The 15390-nt window shown below is 36.2% G+C and overlaps 1 pseudogene; it reads right to left on the minus strand.

The window, feature by feature from the left end:
* Positions 1 to 2543: 2543 nt before the first annotated feature.
* Positions 2544 to 14266, minus strand: LOC113737892 (receptor-like cytosolic serine/threonine-protein kinase RBK2; annotated as a pseudogene).
* Between the last annotated feature and the right edge of the window lie 1124 nt (positions 14267 to 15390).

The raw sequence follows: 15390 nt of genomic DNA on the forward strand, positions 1-15390 counted from the left end.
TATATGCAATTTGGCGGAAGACTAAAAAAGGCCAACGAAAAGCAATAAATAATTGCTAACAATCAACGGTAAAAAATGATAATTATTATTTGTTTTGCCCTAAAATATATATATTTTTTGGTAATAACTGAAGGAGTCGGTAATTAAACACGACCCAACTCATCAAGCGCGATCTGTTGAATGACAAGAAACATGACATTAAATTAGTTATTAACAATTAATTGCAAAGAATTGGTAATTATATGTGATTTGACGGACAACAAAGAAGAAAAAAAGGAATCCAATTTTTTTGTTAAGAAGCAAAATTTTAGCACAATCCTACATGCAATTAGAGGACTATTACTTTTCATCCAATCAAAACTCGACACATCATCAATTTAATATGCAATTGGGAGGACTACCACCAATCGACGAATCAGAGGACGACAACTCACCAAATTGGAATCAATTGGAGGACTACCACCAATCAACCAATGGGAGAGCGCCACGTCAGCAATTGGGTTCAATTGGGGCAATTGCATTCACACATTTACTATATATGTTAATTAAGATTTTCTACAATTGATATTTGTCTAAAAATTATTATGAACAATAAGTTAATTCTGCACAAATTTGAAACAATTTTATCATTTTATCCTATCATATATAAATGTATATATATATTTCTTTTTTGATCATGTATATTTATATTCAATAAAAGGTCAATTTTGTCCCTAAACTTTTTCAATACTGTCAATTTAATTTTTAACTTTTGCTCTTAATCACTTTGATACGTGAACTTATTTTATGGTTTCAATTAAGGACTTTTGCAGTGCCACCACCTAAAATTGATGCGGCTTTTCCTTTATCAACTAAATAGGAGTATTTTAAAAAAGTCATTTACGGCGTTGTAATAAATCAAGTAAAACGTGTAAAAAATTACAAGATTGAAACTTCAAAAAAATTTATTATCTGGTAAGATTTAAACAATTTATTTGTTTTATTACAGTCTCGTGAATGGTGTTTCCATAATACCCTTGCTTAATTAGTCAATTAGAAGACTAATCAGTTTTAGGTAGTAGTGCCACTGTGAAGTAAGTTCAAGTATCAAATTGGTCAAAAATAAAAATTAGGAACTAAATCAACACCAATAAAAAAAATTTTAAGGACAAAATTGGCCATTTTTCCTTTAAATTTCTTGCACTTTCAATTTTTGTCACAAGATTTTAAAATAGTGGGATCAGCATGAATTGTTTCTTGGTAGGTGGATCCTATCCCCTAACATGACTTGGGTTTTTTTTTTGGTTAATTTAAAAAAAAATTTACAAGCTTACTGATGCAAATTTATATAGAGGGGATACAGCCATGAGTGGCTTTTGAACCAAGCTGCTAATCGAGTCGAGTTGAGTTCGAGCACATGATAATCGAGCTTGACTCGAACCTCCAATCGAGCTCGCTCGATTAGTAATTCGAGTTTCAAAAACTGTTCGAAATCGACTCGTCAAATTCGGCTGAAAACTTGAACTCGAGTTCAAAATCGAGCCTAGCCTAACGAGTCGAGTTGAGCCCTTATCGAGAAAATGAAAGAGGGTAAAACTATCAGATACACAATGAAATTACGATAATGCCCCTACTATTTGAGCCTGTCGAGCTGTTAGCGAGTCGAGTATAGCTCGACTTATTTAATATACGAGTATATATACAACTCGAGCTTGGCTCGTTTTTCTCGGTAAACGAACCGAGTCGAGTCCTTATCGAGTCGGGTCGAGCTCGGCTCGCGAGCTACCCGGTTCGATTAACAGCTCTACTTTTGGTGCCACCCTTGATGTGAGACTTTTTTTAAAAAAAAATTTTTCTCATTCAACATTAGGAATGCAAACATGTCAAATTGACTGCTTGCATGCATTCCTTCAATAGAATGCCAACTTTTACAAAGTGAAGTATGAATAACGCCATTAATGAGCTCTAAGTATCCAAACCCAAAAATCCCACCCCAACTAACTACAACAATTTACAGGCAGAGCAGGGTAGATGTGTTGATTAGAAGCCCATGGTAGCCTACACCCACGCATTAGTTGGTGGACTTAGTTTTATCATCATCATGTATCATACTTAGTACTTTTGTTACATGACGCCAACAATTCAAAACTTCAAAAGTGTATCAAAATTCATGGAGAATTAGTTTTCTGTATTCTGCTATTACAATCATTTTCCCTAAAATATGGTTGATGTAAAAGCTGGTAATCCTTTTCTATAGGATTGAGCATAAAAAATGTAAATTATACAGCTCTAAGAATCTCATCGTTTTTCCTTCTACATGTCAGCCGGCCTCGTGTTGGTTATATAGTATGTACAAAGCATTTTCAAGACAGACCCTCCTAGAAAAAGTCTAGTCTATGCTGGATTTTCTCATGGCATAAGAAGAAGAAGATGATGATGCATGATCTTAAATCATGCAATGACAATGCTATTCAACCTTCTGTTTCAAGAATGCCCTCGCAGTAGCACTGCTTGATTGAACAAATCTTTACTGCTCCACTGCAACCTCATTTTGTTGGCCTGCATCATTCGTCGATGGTGTACAGCTCCAAAGGATATGTCCTCCTGAGGGCAGGCCTTTTTTGGAACTTTTTCTTGCTTTGCAAAAAGCTTTCGTCGCCTTTTAAGATCCTCACCACCTGAATACATGAATTTCTCCTGATTTAGAGACGTGCAGGATAACAAACAAACCAAATGGATGATAATCTACCGATAATGAGTTAGCAAAGAGTGTTGATAAAGTCTGCACATCAAAGCTCTATCTTGTCTTCCGGTGGGAGTGTCGAAAATACAGAAGAAATGTTTGAAGAAGCTATTTTTCCAAGATAGTTTTGAATCAAAACATCTTTTAATGCCCAAGAAAATGGGCAAAAGAGTCACTGTTATTCTGCTCTCGACTTCAGTAGAAAAATTTACTTCTTGAGTTCAACCAAAGTATACAATTTTGCAGCTGATTGCTTTTTTGACTGGAATTAAACAGTTTCTTATTTTCTCGGGATAATCTAGGGATAGAAGTGCAATAAGAGTCCATCTAAAATATTTTAATTTCCTTCCACCCAAAAGATAGTCAATATTATAGCATTCTTATCAATGTGCAGTGCGGCCTAAATTAGGTCTTTCAAAACAAAGCCTGCATAAATTTCATTGGTATTTTGGGAAGAAGGACGTGCCTGGCTCATCTGAGGCCGTTCTGTTGAAGATTGTTGTATGCACAAAGAAGCAACCATAACTATGCGATTCAGCTGTTCTGCGTCATAAACACCACCAAGTGATGGATCTAGTAGCCTCTCAACGTTTTTGCTTATAAGAAAAGGTTTAGCCTGCAAGAAAATAAGTGGTATTTTCTATCAGTTTTTCACCAGTCCGACAAACAAGCATGGTTTTTTTTTTGCTAAAAGTGCATAAAACTAGATGTGTACTTATTTAAACAAATATCATAAATTTCTACATACCCACATCACGGCACTGTTATTTGACTTATCCAGAGCTGGACGTCCGGATAGGAGTTCCAACATTAGCACTCCAAATGCGTACACATCAGTTTTCTCGTCCACCGTGCAGTGCAAGAAAAACTCAGGAGGAAGGTAGCTGTCGTTGTAGGATTAACGTTAAGAGCATAGTAACAAAGATCAGATTTATAATCAGAATTACGATAAGCAGTATCATATCTGACAGACCCGAAAGTGCCTTCAAACTGTGATATATTCAGGTGACTCCACTGATCGGGAAACCACTTTGCAAGCCCGAAATCCGAAATCTGCATCAAACTAAAATTTTTAGTATCCAGAACAATCACTTCAAGAAGAAGTAGAAGTAAATAACCAAGTAAAATTAGTTGTAGAGGATAAAGGACAGCAATATCTATTAATCTTTCTTGGTTTTTTCTTTTCCTGAAGTTACCTGAGGCTCAAAATCTTCTGTAAGCAGAACGTTAGCAGCCTTAATATCTCTATGAATTATTCTCCTTTGACATCTTTCGTGTAGATATGCAAGGCCAGAGGCTATTCCTACAGCAATATTATATCTAGAGCCCCAGGTTAGTTTCTCCTTCTCACCTGAACCAAAAGTCCAAAAGAACCATTAAAACTAGATTGTTCTGCATAGTGAAAGAAAAATAACATTGGCAACAAAGACAAGAACAAACCATTAAGGAGGGAGGCCAGGCTTTCATGAGGAGAAAAAGGAAGGATAAGGTGCATTCTTCCCTCAACCCCATATCCAATTACACTAGCAATGTTCGGATGGTTGACATGTACTAAGATACCTAGCTCAGATAAATAGTCTGCTGTCATCTCCTCAGGGCTTCCTCTCGTCAACCTTTTAATTGCTACAAGTTTGCCATCTTGCGGGTGACCCTTGTAAACTTCAGAATAACCTCCCTCCCCAATCAAATTATCTTTCATTAGGCATACCAGAAAACAAAAAGAAACGTGAGTTGCATAGAAGCGCTATTGAAGCATATGATGAATTCATTGTATACCACAGACGAACACATTGTTTATTAACATGCAATTCAATCCTATTATCCAATTGATCACATTTCTCCAGAAAGTATGAAAGGTAGGAATCAGAAAGCTGTATACCATGGCTGAAGTTGTCAGTTGCTGTTTGGAGCTCTGGGAAAGTGAAATTCTTCCAAGAAGCTTCAAAGCAATGACACAACTGAGAATCTAAATAGGGAGGTAGCGATGCTAAACTTTGCATTATGTTCCTACTTTTTTTTCCTTGAGATCTTCTTGATGGAAGGTAGAGAAGAGAAAGATGGCATCGAAGGATGGAATGGATTGAAACCCACTGGTCCTTTCTTCAGTTTACGAAGAAAACCTCGCCATTGAGAATCAGATTTCCCCTCGATTTCACTCTGAGAATTTGAAGTACTGACCTCTGAAATTGGTGTTTCAGATTCTAGCTCACCCTTTGGAGCTTTCCTGTTGGTAATCTCATCTCCTTTTGCCTCCTCAATAGTCAAACCTTCCAACTCTAAAGTATGAAGGTGAATGTCAGTAATACTAAAACAGAAGGCTTCTCTTGTTGTGGATGTGGAAGCATAATTGCAGAAGTTACTAAGAACAAAATAGAGAACAAAATTGTGGAGGCCCCAAGTATTCATACTCTACCTTAGTTGAATCCATACTTACTCCCACCTCAGAGATCACAGGCCCCAAGTATTCTATTGAAGTCTAAGCAAATGAACATTTTGATTTCTTACAATACAGCTGATTTTCAGCCAAAACTCTAAGCATAGTTTGCAGATGTTGTGCATGCAACTCTAAAGTTGGATTGTAAATCAGAATACCGTAAAAAAAAACTAAAATAAACTTTCTCAGATATGGTTGAACTATCCTGTTCATTAGGACCTGAAATGTAACTGATGCATTTGTCAACCCAAGAGACATTACAAGAAATTCAAAGTGACCATGATGTGTTTAGAAAGCAGTCTTAGGGGTGTCTACTGTTTTAACCCTCAGTTGATGATAACCAATTCTAAGGTCTAGTTTGGGAATGTATTTTGTGTCATGCAGCTCATCTAGTAACTCATCTATATTTGGGATGAAAAATCTGTCTTTTACAGTTAACTCATTCACTTTCCTGTAATCAATGCACAACCTCCAGGAATTGTCCTTCTTTTTAACTAACAACATAGGGGAGGCAAAAGGACTGGTACTGTGTATAATGATCCTATTTGTGAGCATTTTCAACAACTTGTTTTTTAATTTTTGTTTTATGGGAATGGGGGTACCTGTATAGTTTGAGCTTGAAAGCTTTAGCTCTTGGTTTAAGAATGATTTGGTGGTCCAACTCTCTCTCTGAGGGTAGTCCTTTTGGAGTAGCAAACACATGGGACTGTTGTTGCAGAACTTTCTCTATAGGTTTAGGAAGCCATTTCTCTGAATCAGTTTTAAGTTCCGCTTGCATTGCTGCACAACTCCTCTGCTTTTCCTGTATAAATGATCTGAGATTCTTGCCTCTCACTAGTTCCATTGTAGGTTGAATTACAAAGCCTTGGAGGTGCAGTAATTCCCCTCTGCTACTAAGAGCAATGCTAAGAGTATGGAAGTCAAAAGTAATAGGACTGAATTGACATATCCAGTTCACTCTAAGGATAATATGTGAGAACCCAAAAATTTTCACATTTTCTAAACATTATTTTATTTTTGCCTCCATTTTTATACTTGCCTTTAAAATATTAATGTTTCTATGCATTTTTATAAGCAAGTACAGTTTCAAAATCATTTTTCCAAGTATAAGTTAGTGTATGTTAAATTTGAAACGCATTATAAACGTGGGACCCGCTAGTGCGATAAAATTTTGGTGATTACGTGATTCTTGTGCTGAGTGTTTTTATTATACAAGGTGCTAGAGTTAATTTCAAAGATTAGAAGTTGTTGGGGCCATAGTGTGAGGATTAGCAAAGTAAGGGTACAAGTAATCTAAGAGCTTCTAGGCTTTTCTTATGCTCAAGTTTGATTGGTGGACAAAAAGCATACTTTGACCATTGGTTTAAATATTTTCTAAGCTAGTAAATCAAAAGAAATACAAAGCAAAAACTAAGAGAAAATGGAGAGAGAGAGGGCCGTGAGTCTTGAGGAAAATCAAGAGGAAAGAAAACTTCAATTTCATCTTGGGTTTTGCTTGATTTAGTGAGAACAAGAAAAACTAAACCGATTAATCACTAGTTTTGAAGCTTGGGAAGCTTAAGGAATCAAAAATTTCAAGGAGAGGTGGAGGATCATTCTTGCAAGCTCTTGTCTTGAGGTATAATGGCTGATCAACCTTTCTTTCTCCATTAATCATGATTAAATTGGGTATTAATGTTAGAATTGTGCTTGTGATGCTTGTTTCAAATGGTTTTGATGGTTAGAGGGACGACTTTTGAGTTAGGGTTTCTTGTGGGTTAGGTGTTATATGATGTATATATATGGTATATAATCTTGTAAAGGAGAAAGTAGTAGTAGTTTTAAGGTAAAAATGTGAATTATAGCTTGAATATAACAAAATTTCAGATTTCTGGAAATTGTAGCTTCAGTTTTGCCTGGTTCCAGTTCATTATGTTAGAGGCCGAATTAGGCTTAGCACAAAACATGAAAGTTGTAGAAAATGATATTTTATGGTTGCCTACAAAATTTCAACTCAATCAGAGCAATGTAGCCTATGAAAAGATGAAAATACCCTGACTGCCATAGGAGTAAAGTCAGCGGACAGTTTTGACAGTACACTAAGTTGGTTGTATTTGTTCACCTTGATACGTACTGAACTAGTTTTTAGTCAAAACATAAAAGTTTTAGCCCTATGTTTCAGCTTTCCAACACAACTAGAAACACTGCAATTGGACTTTGGTAGCCTGAGTTATTATCGTTTACCCATAATGCGGTTAACTAGTCCGAATGTGAGATTTTGGTTTTGTAATCCAGACTTTTGACCTAGATACACTATGAACTGGACTGAGTACGCTTCATCAAAGTTGTAGCACTCTGTCTTAGCTTGGAAACGATATAAATTTCACCCTACTCTGATAAGCGTAGTTTCGGTTGTGTCCGATACGCTAAATAACGTCAAATCTATCTTTTGATTCTTGACGCAAACTTCATTTCCGCACATGTTCCTAACTTGATTTTGTACTTGTATGACTTTGAGGCTATGGAATGGCTATTGAAATGGAGATTTTAAAGTTTTATGGGTGAGTATAAGTTTTACAAATATTTTACTTATGTCTTTTGGTTTAAATGTACTCCTTTCACTACCAAAATCATATTAATACTTTGTATAAGTAAATATTCGGATTTTCTTTGGTTCACCTAAAATTTGAGGGTTTAAGTGTAATATTTTCTCTTGGTTATTATTAGGGTTTGTTTAGCTTTCTTTTCATATGATTTTACCCAAGACACTTGTTATACATTATTTCTTTGCATATGAGTTCGTTTCGGACCAACCGAAGAGCTTTATGAAAATTTGAACAACTGTCTTTTCATATCCAGCCGTATTTTGACGTGGCACTATTAATTTATTTTCAATGGAATTGTCTAAAAACCTTTTGGTATGATTTTGTGTTTGACTTGGAAAAACTCTTAGTTACTAATGTCCTCTAATTTAAATATACACTTTTCACCTTAAAACTCATATTTATGTATTGCACTAGTATGTATTTGGATTCTCTTTGAGTCACTTAGATTTTTATGGTAGAAGTATAATGTGTTCTTTTGATTACTATTAGGGTTCCCTGGTGATTGAGGGTAATACCCGGAAGAACACTTTGGACGTTATTTTGCGTAAATAGGTGAGTGTTCCTTGTTTATTATATTCTCTTTGATTTCATGACTTGTTGTTGTTGTTTGATAATGTGTTAAGTGCTTTCAATGATTTCCAAAACGAATTTTCTAGGCGAGTGTGTACTTTATCGCACTCGACCTAAATGAATGTGAAATTTTCAATGATTGAACGATGAGTTGTGCATGGATGTAAACTTTTTGGCTGAACTGAATCTTGCCCTTCGTTACCGATCGACTCGAGTCAGAAGCGGACTCGGTCGGGCGATATGGTGACCCTGGGTGAATATTTGGTATACTCGAGTATTACCTTGTTGTCGGGTAGAGCCTGGCCAATGTTCAGGAGGGGGTGAATGAAATGAATGAACGAACGAGGGTTTTACTTACAAAAATGCATTTTCAAATGATTGGAGGAATAAGGGGAATGACAGGAGAACGAACGAACGAACGAATAAATGGCTCCCTGTGAGCCCGTATCCTTTTAATGAATGTGTTGTTATCGCTTTTCATTGTACATGTTTCTTGAATTATTGATACTCTATGTTTAATGTATTGAATTGATTGTTTGATTATGTATTCGGAACCTCACTGAACTTTTAGCTCACCCCTTTAGTTTTGTTTCCTTAACAGGGGACGCGAGCAAGGATGAGAGCTCTGTATAGACTAGTCTAGACTAGTTTCTTGAATTTTTGTAATGGTTCTCGCCTTAGCACTTGGCATGGGTTGGCTGTATGAAAAATTGAGAACCTTTGTATATTTGAGTCTGTACTCCTTTTGAAATAGAAATGTACATAAGTTTGCTTTAAGTTTTGGATTGTTATTATGTTTCTTTCTTGTGGTTTTATTTCAGATGTGATTGAGGTATGACTGAGTCTCGGCGAGAGTTGGGCAGGCGGTCCGCCGAATCCTTTGGTTCGCCTTTGGGTGAGGTGGGGCTGTCACAGTTGGTATCAGAGCCTGCTTCACGTGGTCTCTACGCGGAGTGAGTTTGGGTCAAGTGGTGAATAAGTATGAAGGACTAAGTGCTCGTTCGAGCATAAGTTATGAATCATAAATGTTATAGGTTTTAAATCTTTCTCATGGTATCTGAGGACCATAGATAGGTACGTCAGGTAGGAATTTCGATTGTAGATAGCTTACTCTTGGGACTGGCCAGCTCGAGATGTGAATTATCTTATTTCGGATTCTCGTGCCTGAGTACTCCAGGGTTGAGGCGATATTAAGTACTTGAGACTTGTATTTTGGGAACATGAACAGGCTCTATTTGGTTAGAATGAGTACAAGAGGTCAACGGATGTCTAGGTTGGATAGAAAGTGACATGAGAGACTGGACGGGGTTATTTTAACTGAGACCGGGACGACATATCACCTTTTCTTTTGATTTGCCCTTGTATTGCTACTACATGACTTTTGTTCCTGGTATGTTAATACCTACATGTATAGTACTTGCTGCCTTTGACTACTTGTCTAACTTGAGATGTTTCTTCGTGTAGATGCTCACTGTCTCCTTGTGCATTTGGTGTGAGATATCTTGTTATTTTAGTCAATTTATTTCGTTATCTATTAAATCACCTTTGAAAAAAAAAATTTAGAGGACGAAATTTCTTAAGGGGGAGAGAGTGTGAGAAAATCCAAAAATTTTCACATTTTCTAAGCATTATTTTATTTTCGCCTCCATTTTTATACTTGCCTTTAAAATATTAATGTTTCTATACATTTTTATAAGCAAGTACAGTTTCAAAATTATTTTTTCTAGTATAAGTTAGTGTATGTTAAATTTGAAAAGCATTATAGACGTGGGACCCGCTAGTGCGATAAAATTTTGGTGATTACGTGATTCTTGTGTTGAGTGTTTTTATTATACAAGGTGCTAGAGTTAATTGCAAAGATTAGAAGTTGTTGGGGCCATAGTGTTAGGATTAGCAAAGTAAGGGTACTAGTAATCTAAGAGCTTCTAGGCTTTTCTTATGCTCAAGTTTGATTGGTGGACAAAAAGCATACTTTGACCATTGGTTTAAATATCTTCTAAACTAGTAAATCAAAAGCAATACAATTCAAAAACTAAGAGAAAATAGAGAGAGAGGGCCGTGAGTCTTGAGGAAAACCAAGATAAAAAAAAACTTCAATTTCATCTTGGGTTTTGCTTGATTAAGTGAGAACAAGAAAAACTAAACCGATTAATCACTAGTTTGGAAGTTTGGGAAGCTTAAGGAACCAAAAATTTCAAGGAGAGGTGGAGGATCGTTTTTGCAAGCTCTTGTCTTGAGGTATAATGGCTGATCAACCTTTCTTTCTCCATTAATCATGATTAAGTTGGGTATTAATGTTAGAATTGTGCTTGTGATGCTTGTTTCAAATGGTTTTGATGGTTAGAGGGACGACTTTTGAGTTAGGGTTTCTTGTGGGTTAGGTGTTATATGATGTATATATGTGGTATATAATCTTGTAAAGGAGAAAGTAGTAGTAGTTTTAAGGTAAAAATGTGAATTATAGCTTGAATATAACAAAATTTCAAATTTCTGGAAATTGTAGTTTCAGTTCTGCCCAGTTCCAGTTCATTATATTAGAGGCCAAATTAGTTTTAGCACAAAACATGAAAGTTGTAGAGAATGATATTTTATGGTTGTCTACAAAATTTCAGCTCAATCGGAGCAATATAACCTGTGAAAAGATGAAAATACCCTGACTGCCATAGGAGTAAAGTCAGTGGACAGTTTTGACAGTACATTAAGTTAGTTGCATTTGTTCACCTTGATACGTACTGAATTAGCTTTTAGTCAAAACATGAAAGTTTTAGCCCTATATTTCATCTTTCTAACGCAACTGAAAACACCCCAATCGGACTTCGGTAGCCTGAGTTATTATCGTTTACGCATAATGCGGTTAACTAGCCCGAATGTGAGATTTTGGTTCTGTAATCCGGACTTTTGACCTAGATACATTATGAACTGGACTGAGTAGTCTCCATTAAAGTTGTAGCACTTTGTCTTAGCTTCGAAACGGTATAAATTTTACCCTACTCCGATAAGCGTAGTTTCGGTTGTGTCCGATACGTTAAATAACGTCAAATCTGTCTTTTGGTTCTTGACGCAAACTTCATTTCCACACATGTTCCTAGCTTGATTTTGTACTTGTATGACTTTGAACCTATGAAATGACTATTGAAATGGAGATTTTAAAGTTTTATGGGTGAGTATAAATTTTACAAATATTTTACTTATGCCTTTTGGTTTAAATGTACTCTTTTCGCTACCAAAATCATATTTATACTTTGTATAAGTAAATATTCAGATTTTCTTTGGTTCAACTAAACTTTGAGGGTTTAAGTGTAATATTTTCTCTTGGTTATTATTAAGGTTTGTTTAGCTTCCTTTTCATATGATATTACCCAAGACACTTGTTATACGTTATTTCTTTGCATATGAGTTCGTTTCGGACCAACCGAAGGGCTTTACGAAAATTTGAACAACTGTCTTTTCATATCCGGCCATATTTTGATGTGGCACTATTAATTTATTTTCAATGGAATTGTCTAAAAACCTTTTGGTATGATTTTGTGTTTGACTTGGAAAAACTCTTAGTTACTAATGTTCTCTAATTTAAATATACACTTTTCACCTTAAAACTCATATTTATGTATTGCACTAGTATGTATTTGGATTCTCTTTGAATGACTTAGATTTTTATGGTAGAAGCATAATGTGTTCTTTTGATTACTATTAGGGTTCCTTGGTAATTGAGGGTAATACCCGGAAGAACACTTTGGACGTTATTTTGCGTAAATAGGTGAGTGCTCCTTGTTTGTTATATTCTCTTTGATTTCATGACTTGTTGTTGTTGTTTGATAATGTGTTAAGTGCTGTCAATGATTTCCGAAACGAATTTTCTAGTCGAGTGTATACTTTATCGCACTCGACCTAAATGAATGTGAAATTTTCAATGATTGAACGATTAGTTGTGCATGAATGTAAGTCTTTTGGCTGAATTGGACCCTGCCCTTCGTTACCGATCGACTCGAGTCAGAAGCGGACTCGGTCGGGCCGGTCGGGCGATATGGTGACCCTGGATGAATATTTGGTATACTCGAGTATTACCTTGTTGTCGAGTAGAGCCTGACCAACGTCCAGGAGGGGGTGAATGAAATGAATGAACGAACGAGAATTTTACTTACAAAAATATATTTTCAAATGATTGGAGGAATAAGGGGAATGACAGGAGAACGAACGAACGAACGAACGAACGAATAAATGGCTCCCTGTGAGCACGTATCCTTTTAATGAATGTGTTATTATCGCTTTCCATTGTACATGTTTCTTGAATTATTAATACTCTATGTTTAATGTATTGAATTGATTGTTTGATTATGTGTTCGGAACCTCACTGAGCTTTTAGCTCATCCCTTTAGTTTTGTTTTCCTTAACAGGGGGCGCGAGCAAGGACGAGAGCTCCGTATAAACTAGCCTAGACTAGTTTCTTGAATTTTTGTAATGGTTCTCGTCCTAGCGCTTGGCACGGGTTGGATGTATGAAGAATTGAGAACCTTTGTATATTTGAGTCTGTACTCCTTTTGAGATAGAAATGTACTTAAGTTTGTTTTAAGTTTTGGATTGTTATTATGTTTCTTTCTTGTGGTTTTATTTCGGATGTGATTGAGGTATGACTGAGTCCCGGCGAGAGTTGGGCAGGCGGTCCGCCGAACCCTTTGGTTCGCCTTATGATGAGGTGGGGCTGTCACATAATATCCCATTTTCCTAATTCCATTGTCTTTAGATCAAACTGGAATTGATAGTCTTGTATCAACCAGGTCACTTTGAGATAGATTGCCCCACTAATTATGTTAGTCCCATATGCTAGGATCACAATGAAAGGATTAACTATATGATGTGGCAGGTGCAATAAGTTGACAACCTTATGATAAATGAAACTATCAGAACTCCCTGTATTTACCAGAATCTTGATTGGTAATCCCCCCAAATTACCCATCAGCATAATTGATTTTCTCTTTATGGCTTCAGATAAGGCACTTAAGGATACATCAGCAAGTTTCCCAACTCTACCTGTGTGCTCATCTTGCTCACCTTCTGTATTTTCAAAGTCAGTTTCTTCTTCTACATCAGTGCCTATACAGTTCAAACTCCCTGATTTACACTAATGGCCGACTCCAAACCTCTTTCCACATCTGTAACAAAGTTATGCTTGCGCCTATACTGCATTTTCTCAGCTGAAATCTTACTGAATTCTCTATGTGTAGAATCAATCTTCTTGAAAACTAGAGCAATTGCAGGAAGTTTGTATGAGTTATAGTGATTCTGTCCACTCACAAAGTTCCTATACATCCCAAATTTTAGGTCTACTGCAATCTTTTCAGAAGACTTAGATTGTTTCGATTGGATTTTCAAGAATCACTCTTGCAGTTTAGCAACTTCAAAGGCTTTTGTCAATGTATGCGGTTTGAACATCTTTACCATTGGTTTGATTTCATTCTTCAGGCCACTGACAAAACTGGAAACAAAGTAGGATTTATCTAACTTTGGATTCCTGGTTAGCATTAGGGTCTTCAAGTCTTCAAATTTCTCCTCATATTCCTCTACTGTACCCTTTTGTTGCAATTTATTGAATTTCTCTACTATGTCAAGGGAACCTTTTCCAGAAAACCTTTCACACAACAACTCACTAAATTTCCCCCAAGACAGGCCAGGTCTTGCTAACTTCATCCCTTGGAACAATTTTCAACCTTCTCTTCTAAGAACATTTCAGCCATATCTAACTTTTGGTTCTTTGGTATTTGATATATAATTTAGGAAATATTTCTGGCACTTTCTCAACCACTCCCTAGGGTTGCCTGAAAAAAACATTAGGTATGTGGTTTACCTTTAGGTTCATGTTGGAATCCTGGCATACCCGCTGGAGTCGTCAACCTCAGATGTGCCAGTGGAGTTAGTAGAATTGGTTCTGATGCTTCTACATCGTTGTCCTAAAGCCATTTCTCCTTCATCATCAGCTTTAGCAAGGTATTGAACTGTTGCTCCATCTTGTTGAACTTCTGGTCAAGATTTCCTACCATTGCCTCCAATTTGAAGTTATTTTGTTCCATCTCATTATGGAACTTCTATTGCAACTCTTCCTGACACGAAGCTTGGAAAGTGGCCATGGATTCCACTAGCTCTTGAAGTTAATTCTCCTGTTTCTTGAGTTGGTCTTCCAAGGATCAATATTGAGTGCTTTCTGCCATGATTGATATCACTAACAGCCAAGAATCGATTGCTCTGATACCAAATGTCAGGTTTCAGAGATAATTTCCTAGTTAAAGCAAAAATCAGAGAGAATGGGAGAGAAAGAAGAAGAAGAATGAGAAAGTGAGAAGAAAGAATATAACATAATAGAGAGAGAAACATTTTCTTGCATTCAATTCCATAACTGTTTTTTGTTACAAGAGGACTATTTATGCAATTATCCTAACTAGTTGCAACAAGGAAATAACCTTCATCTTAAGTCTAACGACGTAGTATTCATGGTAGTTAATCCTCCTGACTCAAATGCACAACTTCATGCATAAAATGACACCCTCTTTTATTTTGAAGATCCTGACACACAGCTCCTCGTATGGTGTTTTATAGCAATCAAATCCTTAGCCAACAAAAGGTTTCACCACATCAGGCGGGTCTGAGAGAAGAATTGCTTTATCTCAGTTGGCCCTTTATTGAATTTATTATTATATATACCGTAGTAATCAAGCCTGGCCAGCTCGAAAGTTCGATAGATCAAATTGATCAAACAAGTTAGATTAGTAAATAGACTAATATAGAGGAAGAACTCGTTCACTGGCCAATGACTTGTCGGTTCAACTGATGACAAAATTGGAAGTTCAACTACTAACTAGTTCATCCAATAATTCAATAACTATTATATTATTTTTAATAACTCAAAAATAATTGTTTTGTGATATAGTATAACACGCGGTTCAACCGATAAATCTGCAATTGAACTGATGACCTTCCCGGGTGGGTTGATGTCCAGGTAGGTTTAATAACTGTGCTATATAGTACTATTAAATAAAATTGTTCTATGCTATCTAAGGTCTCTCTCTGTGAACAAATCATATGCCCTT

Source organism: Coffea arabica, chromosome 3e (genome assembly GCF_036785885.1).
Source record: "Coffea arabica cultivar ET-39 chromosome 3e, Coffea Arabica ET-39 HiFi, whole genome shotgun sequence".
NCBI lineage: Eukaryota > Viridiplantae > Streptophyta > Magnoliopsida > Gentianales > Rubiaceae > Coffea > Coffea arabica.